Source organism: Pseudocercospora fijiensis, assembly GCF_000340215.1.
Source record: "Pseudocercospora fijiensis CIRAD86 unplaced genomic scaffold MYCFIscaffold_6, whole genome shotgun sequence".
Taxonomy (NCBI): domain Eukaryota; kingdom Fungi; phylum Ascomycota; class Dothideomycetes; order Mycosphaerellales; family Mycosphaerellaceae; genus Pseudocercospora; species Pseudocercospora fijiensis.
The window spans coordinates 2,427,374-2,438,883 of record NW_006921537.1 but is presented as its reverse complement, the minus strand read 5'-3'; positions in this window follow the sequence as shown (position 1 = coordinate 2,438,883).

Here is an 11,510-nt window from a genome sequence, read left to right as displayed (position 1 = left end):
AGTCCTATACGTGTCCGATACGAGATAGGTACGTGTAATAGCTAGTACAATGTCGATAGTTTTACGCCGTACGAGGCTAACAGTTGGTGCGGCGCTTACTCTTTTTTCGAAGGTTGGCCTATAGGGGTAGCGTTAGCTGCTAAAAGGTGCTTTCGGTGCTTAGCGGTAGCATAGTCGACTCGGGCCTAATCCCTAGGTTTGTCGCATTAGCCTAGCAGATAGCTAGTGCTGTCGCAATTGAAGCACTTCAATCTAGTTAGTAGACTGCCGTAGCTGTTGTTGTTAGTTAAGCGGTTAGCGTTATAAGGATACGAGCCCCTTCTACGGCCCCTATCGCGGCCTCCTCTATATAGCCGGCGGCTACGGCCTCTTCTACGGTTATTGTTACTATTCCTATTGTTAGCATTATTGTTATAGTAGGAACCTTAGTTTCCTCCGCGGCTACTACGATTACCGCGATTAGTACTAGCTAGTCGGATCCTCGATTCTAGTCGTTATTAGAGCTAAATAGCCCGTTCGGCTGTTTCTACTTCGACTATAAATTAAATGCGTGTTAGGTTAGCCTGTTCGAATACACGACGGCGGTCTAATTCAAGGACCAATTCCTATCGCAATTTAGGGCGTATTTCGGAAATCTAGATAGAGTCGGTCTTAGCTAGCAAATCGTCCTTAAGGGTCTTTAAATAGGCCTTAAATGAGCGAGCCGATTGATTAGTCTTTTGTTTGGCTCGAAGGTATTAGTCCTAAGCGTGTTATTGCCTTAGTATAGGATTTCTAAGGGTGTCTAGTATAATAGTCTTATAGTCTTGCTACTAAACAGCGGTCTAATTAGTAAGGGAGTCGAAATAGTTATCCTAGGTGCGTTTTAGGTCTCTATTAATGTATTGCATAGCATAGACGACTAGCGAATAGTCGTCTAGTAGGGCCCTTAGTGCATTCCGCTAGTTCAATTTACAATCACGTATGTAATTATTGTACTGCTTGCGGCTAGAGCTATTAAATACGGTACAGTCTTTGAGCTTAGCATCCTTCTTTTGAATAGAAGGTACTGCTACTAGTTCTAGTCTAGTAGTAGTTGTTAGGGCTTCCTATAGGCGGCGAATCTCGAGGAGATTATCCTTTAGCTGTTGTTCTTAACGTAGGGCAGTAAGCCTATTTTAGGTAGCTTCTTAGAGTCTCCCTACTAGTTAGGGGCCAAAGGCTAGTTAGCTATATCGACGGTTAACAATATTGTTAAGAATGTCGTCGACAGGCAATTCTAGGTCGTTACCTAGAACTACAGGTTCTTCGGCAGGCCTAGCAGCAGGCTCTTTAGTAGGCACCTTAGTAGGTGCTTTAGCAGGCACTTTAGTAGGTACTATACTACTAGCATTGTTATTGCTAGCGCTACTAGCGGCAGCACGGTTGTTGTTGCTTCGTAATAAGCCGGCTATTGTAATAGGGGGTAATACTAATAATGTATTATTAGCCCCTAAGATGCGGATGTAGCGGAATTAGTAAATATCGGTCTAGTATGCTTAACTCAGTGTAATAGGCCGTATAGAAGGCCTTGCTTAATGATTGGTACGGTTGTTTCGATAGAATAGTACGTATAGGTCCCGTTCTTCGGGCGTAATATAGTTAAATCGATAGTTTTCGTAGCTATACCGCTAAAAGCTTGAAATAAGGACTATCTAGCTACTGCCCTTAAAGGGTGGATCGAATACTATATAAGAAGGGTTATGTTAGCAGGTAGATAGGGTAGTGGTGAATCAGTTTAGTATTCGATAGAGATCTAGGAGGAGAGGGAGGAAGGCAGGAGAGTTGGCCTAACGCTAAGCACCAAGCCCTGCCTAAGGCATTAAGACCCTAGCTTTACTCGGCCTAGTTACATGCCAATCACGTATAGCCTCTTTAGCCCTAACACTATCGAGGTTCTAAATATATTCGAGAAAGAACCTACGGATACTAGGCTCTACTTCTTTATTATCGTACCTAGTTTTAGGGCCCTTAATGCCGATGTCGTCGAGGAAAGGTATCGCTATATAGGAGATATAGGCCGCGAGGACTTAGTTTATAATGCGAACGAACTAGGCTACGGAGTTAGTTACCTATTAGGGAAGGGTAGTTTGTCTATATAGCCTAAGAGGTGTCTCGAAACTAGTAAGATCCCGACTATTAGGGTAGAGAGGAATTTAGTCGTAGCCCGAGAAAACGTTAACTAGTAAGGCTATAATATAGTTAGTAAAGGCTTCCGAGAACCTATTAGTCTCCGGAGGAAGGTTAGCATCTCTAATCGTAACCGTATTAAACTTTTAGGCAGCGTTAATTAGGCGGTACTTCTTTAGTTCCCTAGGAGCTATCTTCTTCTAAACTAGGAAGTATAGATTACGATACGAGGTATAGGAAGGTTCTAAGGTACTAGCCTTTATACGCTGTTGTATTATATCCTTAACTATACCTCGTAGGCTTAGGTTTAGCTTGAAACCTAGGTAGGCCTAAGGCTTATATTCGATCGTTCGGATCCTCTACGGAGGGGCAACCTCCGGATTTATTCTGCCTAGGTAAGTAAAGTTATATACTAATACGGCCTCGCGATTATATAGAAGCTCGTATAGCAAATCTAGTTTACGATCCGAAAGCTCGATACTAGGTTTAATTTTCGCAAGCCTCTCCTCTATTAGCCTTAACCCCCTAGGGATAGTAGAAAACTTTTTAGTAATATATTTCTAATCGTACGGACTATCTCTAGGTAGTAGTGTCGCCTCCTAATTAAGGCACTTTTGTCGCTAGTTAGGATTTCCGCTAGGATTAGACCTATCGGTAATATATACGCTGCCCTTTACGGGCTTAATCTTGTCGGCTACCCTTTTGTATAGGGTATATATACTAATCGATTGTCGAACCCGAGCTCTCTCTCTATATCGCTAGGCCTAGAGATTAGCGTAACAAAACAGCGCGTAAACCTCTTTAGAAGTTTCCTTAAGTCGATAGGTATGCAACTAGTAGTCCTAATTTATAACGCCGGCGAAAACGTTAGATTCGTAATAATACCCCCGAGGTAGTATTAGACTCGCGCTCTAATTAGTTAGTTCGGGCAGACCCGCGTCCGGTAGTAATGCCTCCGGCGACGACGTATAAGATAGCATTATTACCTTAACTCGTATAGTAGGTATAGGTAGTCGTTGTATTATACTCGCTATCGCTTCGAGCACTCGTCTTCTTAGTATAGAACCTAGAAACTTGCCTTAACGTACAGAGCGGCGTACTTCTAGAAATAACCTATTTAAGCTATACTAACTTATAGCGCAGATTGCCGGTCTTATAACCGCGCCGTAGCGTTTCCCGAAGACCGTCTAGAAGTAGCAAGGATATCCTCGTAGGACTTGTAGCTAGTATTACTAATATAACTAGTAAATACGACTCGGTTGCCCTTCTAGTTAGTAATAGTTCCCTCCTAGGAGCTATCGTCGCAGTTGCGCTAAATACTTCGGGTTATACGAGACTATAGTCGACCTAGAATAATTAGCGTGTTTAGGTCGGCGGCAATCTAGAAGGTAAAGGAAAAGTATATACCGAAGGCGTCTACTATAATATTATAGCAAGCACCTACTAGCGCAACCTCCCTATTTACTCTCTATATACTTAGGGAAATGTCTCTGTTTATTAGCAGCCTAAGTTGTTTAGCCTAACGCTTACTTATAATAAGTAACTCCGAACTATTATTAAGCATTGCTAGCATCTATTAACTATAGCTCCCGATAGTAACTTAAATATAGATAGCGGGAACGACGGCGAAGGAACGGGTAACTGCGGAAAGGTCTATATTATTAGGGATAGAATAAAGTTCCTTAGGTCGAGGAGGTCCTACTCGACCGATTTATTAGCTAGTAAACCGAATAGCCTTAATAGAAACTAAAACTAGAGTAGGGTCGGGATTATTACTATCCCCTCGGCCTATCTCCTTAACTCCCTCTTCGTTAGTATTATCGATAGTCTCTTAGTTCTCGTAGGTTACCGATTCGCCTTCTACTAACTCTTAGGTACCTAAAAATTTAGGAAGGAACTATAGGGAAGAGACGTCGATATAGTCTTCTCGTCCCTGTTTTCGTCGGAGGGTAGCGAGATCTTTTATAAAGGTAGTATCGTTAGGGATTCGGCTCTAGAATAGGTTAGTAGGCAAACCGTACGCTAGTAGCTCTCCTATAGATATATTAGACTTAAGGTCTAGGAACTATAAAGCCTAGAAGAGAGCGTTTGCCTTTATATCTAAGGAGTTAGCTAGGCTAGTACTATACTTTTTTATATACCTATTAAAGCGAAAGCTCTTTAGATCGGATAACGTTCGCTTATAGGCCGGTAGGTTAGCTAGACCTAGGGTACTACTAATATCGGTAGCAATATCCTCTATATCGACCTCTAGAGTCTCTAGGACGACTAGGCTTTCTATAGGTAGGGTGCTAGGTGCGGTGCTAGATCGGGCAGCGCGGTCTATAGCTGTCTAGAGAGTCTTAGTTTTAGCGGTTAACTCTCGCTATTGCTTAGCCTTGTCGGCCGCCTTGTTCTTTAGTACCCTAGTAGGGGCTGCCGTACTAGGGCGAGTAGGGTTCTAAGGGCTCTTACCCTTGTTTTAGGACTAGGTCTAAGACCGTATAGTAGCGTAGACATCTACACTGTTCTTAGTAACTACGTAAACATTAGTAACTGCGTCCGGATCCTAAGAAACAAAGTTAACTTTAATAGGCTTAGTAGTACCGTTACTGCTTCGCTCCTTAACCTGTTTTGCCCTAACCTTCTAAGTTTCTCGTTTAGCAATAGCGGCGAGGGTACTATTCCTAGTATCCTTAAACTCGATCTTGCCGCTATACTTCTTTTCTAGAAGGGTCTTTAGCTAAGGTAGCTTCGGGGCTCTCCGATCCTATTCGAAATTAATCTTATCGCCGGTATCTATATAGTAGAATCGGCTATTTACTTGTATAATAAGCTTCCTTTTAAGAAGCTCTTTCTAGATAGGGTAGGACGATTAGATATATTTAAACCCGCTATATATCTAGTACTTGCTATCTAAGTTAGAATAGATCTTCCGTATAGCGTAGACATCTACTAAAGGGGCTTTAGGGTAGTTAGGGTCTAAAACCTAGTAGACTAGTAGTATATCGCCTAGTATAGTAGTATTAATAACCTCCCTAACTCGCTATAATGCTTTCGTATTTAGGTTTAGCTAGGCTAGGGATTTAGCTAAGTCCGCGACATCCTAAGAGTGCTTAGTAATAGTAAGAGTTACGGTCTTAGGACTACTTTGCGATTTAGGAAGGAACTTAGGTCCTTTACTTCCTAAGGCTTCTTTCCTAACCTACGCTAGATTATTCCGGTCTTCGCTATAGATAAACTTCCTCGTATCGGCTATACTATTAATATCGGCCTTAATATATACTAGGACCTCTTTGTATTTCCTAAAGCTCTTAGGATCGGCCTCGCTAAGCTTATAGCGACGGAAGATACGCTAAGCTATAGGCTACGGCAATCCCTAGAGGAGTAGCCTCGTTCTCTAAGAGTTCTCGAGGTTATTCTACTCGATGCTGTCCGCTAACTCGACAAATTCGCGGATATATCCCTTTAGGTCGTTATCCTTAGTGCGCCTTACTAAATAGAGGGTTTCGAGCTACGCGCGACTACCTTTAATACGACGGCTATCGCGCTCCCGATACTCTCTTAGAAAGGCTAACTTAAAGGTCTCTTAGTTAGTATTAGACTTATCGTCCTTTTCTAGGTAGCTAACTAGGGTTCTAAGGGTTCGGTAAAGCTTAGTACTAGTAGTCCTCGTAAGGGACCGGATCTTATACTAGTCGGACTCTCTATCGAGCTCGTACTTAATTAGGCCTTCCTTAAAACGCTCTATATATACTATAGCGTTCTATCCTTCGAATAAGGGGTTCGTAGTACTCCCTAGTTCTAGCGGGCGACGCTTGTTTTAATAGAGAAGTTTAGTTTGCTTCTCTATTATCTTTATAATAATATTATAGAGCGCCTCTAGCGTAGAGGGCGTAGGAGGCTTACTTATATTAACTAGTCGCCGCCTAATTTCTTCGTTAATAGGATTAGGGGCGGTTTCGGATTTAGAGGATTCCGCTAATTCTTAATACTCGTTTTCGCTAGAGCTAGAGCTTATTCGATTGTTAGTAAAATTATTAAAATAAAATGCTATATAAAGTCGCAATAAAATGCTATATAAACGTGTTTTTAGTATCTTTAGTTTGTTTAGTTTATTATAGTATTACTACGCGAGAGAATAGTATATTAGGCTATTTCTTCTAGTATTACCCCTAGGGTAGTATTAGGATTTAGCCTCCTAAGGGTCGCCTAACTACCTCTAGGAGCTTAGTTTAGTATTAGACGAAAGCCGCTCGGAGGGAGAGACTATAATCTCTATTTATACCTAGATCCTAGAAACTAGCTCGTATCTCCTTTAGCTAGGCGGGGGGGCGGTAGCCTTCTTTTTCTAGTAGAAGGCTAAGCACTATCTAAGCGAGGCTACGAATCTAGGAACGCCCTACCCGATTAATAGGGGACTCCCCGGCTATCCGACCTACAAGCTATATTTGCTATTAATTAATAGTCTTAGTAAACTAAGCAAGGCCGATAGGTAATTAGTCTATCTCCTCCTTAGGCGGGGCTTATTTCGAGTAAGCGGTGCTAAATAGGTCTTCGATCCGGAGCCGAGTCCTTAGAAGCTAGCTATAGCTATAGACTAGGCCCTAAGCTATAACAGTCCTAAGGGTTTGTAGCTTTTCGGGGTTAAAGCGATGCCCTTATTAAGAGGTTTCTCTACTTGTCGTAATAGCCCCTTAAGATACTTCGGTATCGTCTATATCGTAGGCTCTTATTATGCCCTCGCTTCGGTTATAGCTATTCGTACCTAGAGACTACCTTTAATATACCCGAACCTATTAGATATAAAGAGATAGCCCTACCTTCGGCTCTAATAAAGGACGGAAACTAATACTACTACTACTACTAGCAGTAATAGTATAGGCTACCGAGGGTAATATAACCTATAGCAATATAGGCAGCTATGTTTAGTATAATAGGATAACAAGACGGTTGCTTAGGCTAATAACTAGAGCCCTATAATATAGGCATTATAGAAGTGTAATATAAACAATGTGCTATACGAGGTTAGTGCTCTATCTACAATATAGAAGGAGGCCTCTTATATAGGCTTAAAACTTAGCCTAGGTGTATAGGGCCGGTTACTAGCTAATACTAGTCCGATAATTTAGGATACGTTCTATAGACTATAGCTCTTCGCTATTAGCTAAGACTTCTTCTAATTTAGCAGGCGCTTTATCGCCTTCGCGCTAGTAGTATAGTTTAAGGAGGGAGATATAGAAGGTGTTATAGATAGTGTAATAAGGTAGAAGCTATAACTAGTAGGCCTAGCTATTGCCCTTCGGTTCTCGGATACGGAATAGGCTAATGTATCTTAGTACGAGCTTAGGCCTTGTTTTGCTATTAGGGGATAGGTGTTTGCGGATACGGAGGTTCTTCGTACTAAGTATAACTATATCGCCTTGTTTAAATGTTATTAGTATATAACGCTTATCGTAGTAGGCCTTTTAGTATTCTTAGGCCTTTATTAACTTCTCGGCTATCTTAGTATAGATTTCTCGCATCTTCTAGACCCGTTCTATTACCGCTAGTGTCTCTAGTACTTAACGCGCTTCCCTTTCCTTGCACTCGGCCTCGAGCAATAGGGGGTCTTATAGTATAGCAGCGTTCTAGCCTATTATAGCTATATATAGTAAGACCTTAGTCGATAAGTAGACACTGTTATTATATACGAATTTAGCTAGTTATAGGAGGTTAACCTAGTCGTTAGGGTTCTTATTAATATAGCTGCGTAGGTATTGCTATAGGGTAGCATTTTGCCTCTCGGTCTAGCTATCTATTTATAGATAGAACGCTATAGATAGGCGATGCTTAAGTCTTAGCTATAGGCATATCTTACTCTAATAGTAAGATATAAATATCGACCCTCGGTCGGAGACTATCCCCTTAGGGGTTCCCTAATAGCTATAGAAGATGTTATTCTATAGTAACTTAGCTAGGTTAATAGCTATCTAATCCTTCCGAGTAGGGATATAACGAGCGCCCTTAGTAAACCGGTCTACGACGACTAGGATAGCGTTAAAAATATCTTTGCTTCCTTTTCGCTTAGTAGAGGGAAGACCTATAATAAAGTCTATTATAAGCTCTATAAAAGGCTTCTTTAGAACAGGGAGTAAAGACAACTCGCTAAATAGTAAGTGCTTTAGTGCTTTAACTCGCTAGTATACTATTATTAGCTGGTAACCGGCCCTATACCTATAGGCTAAGTTTGAGCCTATATAAGAGGCCTCCTTCGGTATAGTAGATAGATTACTAACCTCGTATAGCATATTGTTTATATTACACTTCTACAATGCCTATATTGCAGGGCTCTAGTTATTAGCCTAAGCAACCGTCTTATTATCCTATTATGCTAAACATATCTGCCTATATTGCTATAGGTTATATTACCCTCGGTAGCCTATACTATTACTGCCGGTAGTAGTAGTAGTATTAGTTTCCGTCCTTTATTAGAGCCGAAGGTAGGGCTATCTCTTTATATCTAATAGGTTCGGGTATATTAAAGGTAGTCTCTAGGTACGAATAGCTATAACCGAAGCGAGGGTACGATAAGAGCCTACGATACAAACGATACCGAAGTATCTTAAGGGGCTATTACGATAAGTAGAGAAACCTCTTAATAAGGGCATCGCTTTAACCCCGAAAAGCTATAAACCCTTAGGACTATTATAGCTTAGGGCCTAGTCTATAGCTATAGCTAGCTTCTAAGGACTCGGCTCCGGATCGAAGACCTATTTAGTACCGCTTACTCGAAATAAGCCCCGCCTAAGGAGGAGATAGACTAATTACCTATCGGCCTTGCTTAGTTTACTAAGACTATTAATTAATAGCAAATATAGCTTATAGGTCGGATAGCCGGGGAGTCCCCTATTAATCGGGTAGGGCGTTCCTAGATTCGTAGCCTCGCTTAGATAGTACTTAGCCTTCTACTAGAAAAAGAAGGCTACCGCCCCCCCGCCTAGCTAAAGGAGATACGAGCTAGTTTCTAGGATCTAGGTATAAATAGAGATTATAGTCTCTCCCTCCGAGCGGCTTTCGTCTAATACTAAACTAAGCTCCTAGAGGTAGTTAGGCGACCCCTAAGAGGCTAAATCCTAATACTACCCTAGGGGTAATACTAGAAGAAATAGCCTAATATACTATTCTCTCGCGTAGTAATACTATAACAAACTAAACAAACCAAAGATACTAAAAACACGTTTATATAGCATTTTATTACGACTTTATATAGCATTTTATTTTAATAATTTTACTAACAATCGAATAAGCTCTAGCTCTAGCGAAAACGAGTATTAAGAATTAGCGGAATCCTCTAAATCCGAAACCGCCCTTAATCCTATTAACGAAGAAATCAGGCGGCGACTAGTTAATATAAGTAAGCCTCCTACGCCCTCTACGCTAGAGGCGCTCTATAATATTATTATAAAGATAATAGAGAAGCAAACTAAACTTCTCTATTAAAACAAGCGTCGCCCGCTAGAACTAGGGAGTACTACGAACCCCTTATTCGAAAGATAGAACGCTATAGTATATATAGAGCGTTTTAAGGAAGGCCTAATTAAGTACGAGCTCGATAGAGAGTCCGACTAGTATAAGATCCGGTCCCTTACGAGGACTACTAGTACTAAGCTTTACCGAACCCTTAGAACCCTAGTTAGCTACCTAGAAAAGGACGATAAGTCTAATACTAACTAAGAGACCTTTAAGTTAGCCTTTCTAAGGGAGTATCGGGAGCGCGATAGCCGTCGTATTAAAGGTAGTCGCGCGTAGCTCGAAACCCTCTATTTAGTAAGGCGTACTAAGGATAACGACCTAAAGGGGTATATCCGCGAATTTGTCGAGTTAGCGGACAGTATCGAGTAGAGTAACCTCGAGAACTCTTAGAGAACGAGGCTACTCCTCTAGGGATTGCCGTAGCCTATAGCTTAGCGTATCTTCCGTCGCTATAAGCTTAGCGAGGCCGATCCTAAGAGCTTTAGGAAATACAAAGAGGTCCTAGTGTATATTAAGGCCGATATTAATAGTATAGCCGATACGAGGAAGTTTATCTATAGCGAAGACCGGAATAATCTAGCGTAGGTTAGGAAAGAAGCCTTAGGAAGTAAAGGACCTAAGTTCCTTCCTAAATCGCAAAGTAGTCCTAAGACCGTAACTCTTACTATTACTAAGCACTCTTAGGATATCGCGGACTTAGCTAAATCCCTAGCCTAGCTAAACCTAAATACGAAAGCATTATAGCGAGTTAGGGAGGTTATTAATGCTACTATACTAGGCGATATACTACTAGTCTACTAGGTTTTAGACCCTAACTACCCTAAAGCCCCTTTAGTAGATATCTACGCTATACGGAAGATCTATTCTAACTTAGATAGCAAGTACTAGATATATAGCGGGTTTAAATATATCTAATCGTCCTACCCTATCTAGAAAGAGCTTCTTAAAAGGAAGCTTATTATATAAGTAAATAGCCGATTCTACTATATAGATACCGGCGACAAGATTGATTTCGAATAGGATCGGAGAGCCCCGAAGCTACCTTAGCTAAAGACCCTTCTAGAAAAGAAGTATAGCGGCAAGATCGAGTTTAAGGACACTAGGAATAGTACCCTCGCCGCTATTACTAAACGAGAAACTTAGAAGATTAGGGCAAAATAGGTTAAGGAGCGGAGTAGTAATAGTACTACTAAGCCTATTAAGGTTAACTTTGTTTCTTAGGATCCGGACGCAGTTACTAATGTTTACGCGGTTACTAAGAATAGTATAGATATCTACGCTACTACGCAGTCTTAGACCTAGTCCTAAAATAAGGGTAAGAGCCCTTAGAACCCTACTCGCCCTAGTACGGCAGCCTCTACTAGGGTACTAAAGAATAAGGCGGCCGACAAGGCTAAGCAATAGCGAGAGTTAACCGCTAAAACTAAGACTCTCTAGATAGCTATAGACCGTGCTGCCCGATCTAGTACCGTACCTAGTACCGTACCTAGTACCCTACCTATAGAAAGCCTAGTCGTCCTAGAGACTCTAGAGGTCGATATAGAGGATATTGCTACCGATATTAGTAGTACCCTAGGTCTAGCTAACCTACCGGCCTATAAGCGAACGTTATCCGATCTAAAGAGCTTTCGCTTTAATAGGTATATAAAAAAGTATAGTACTAGCCTAGCTAACTCCTTAGATATAAAGGCAAACGCTCTCTTCTAGGCTTTATAGTTCCTAGACCTTAAGTCTAATATATCTATAGGAGAGCTACTAGCGTACGGTTTGCCTACTAACCTATTCTAGAGCCGAATCCCTAACGATACTACCTTTATAAAAGATCTCGCTACCCTCCGACGAAAACAGGGACGAGAAGACTATATCGA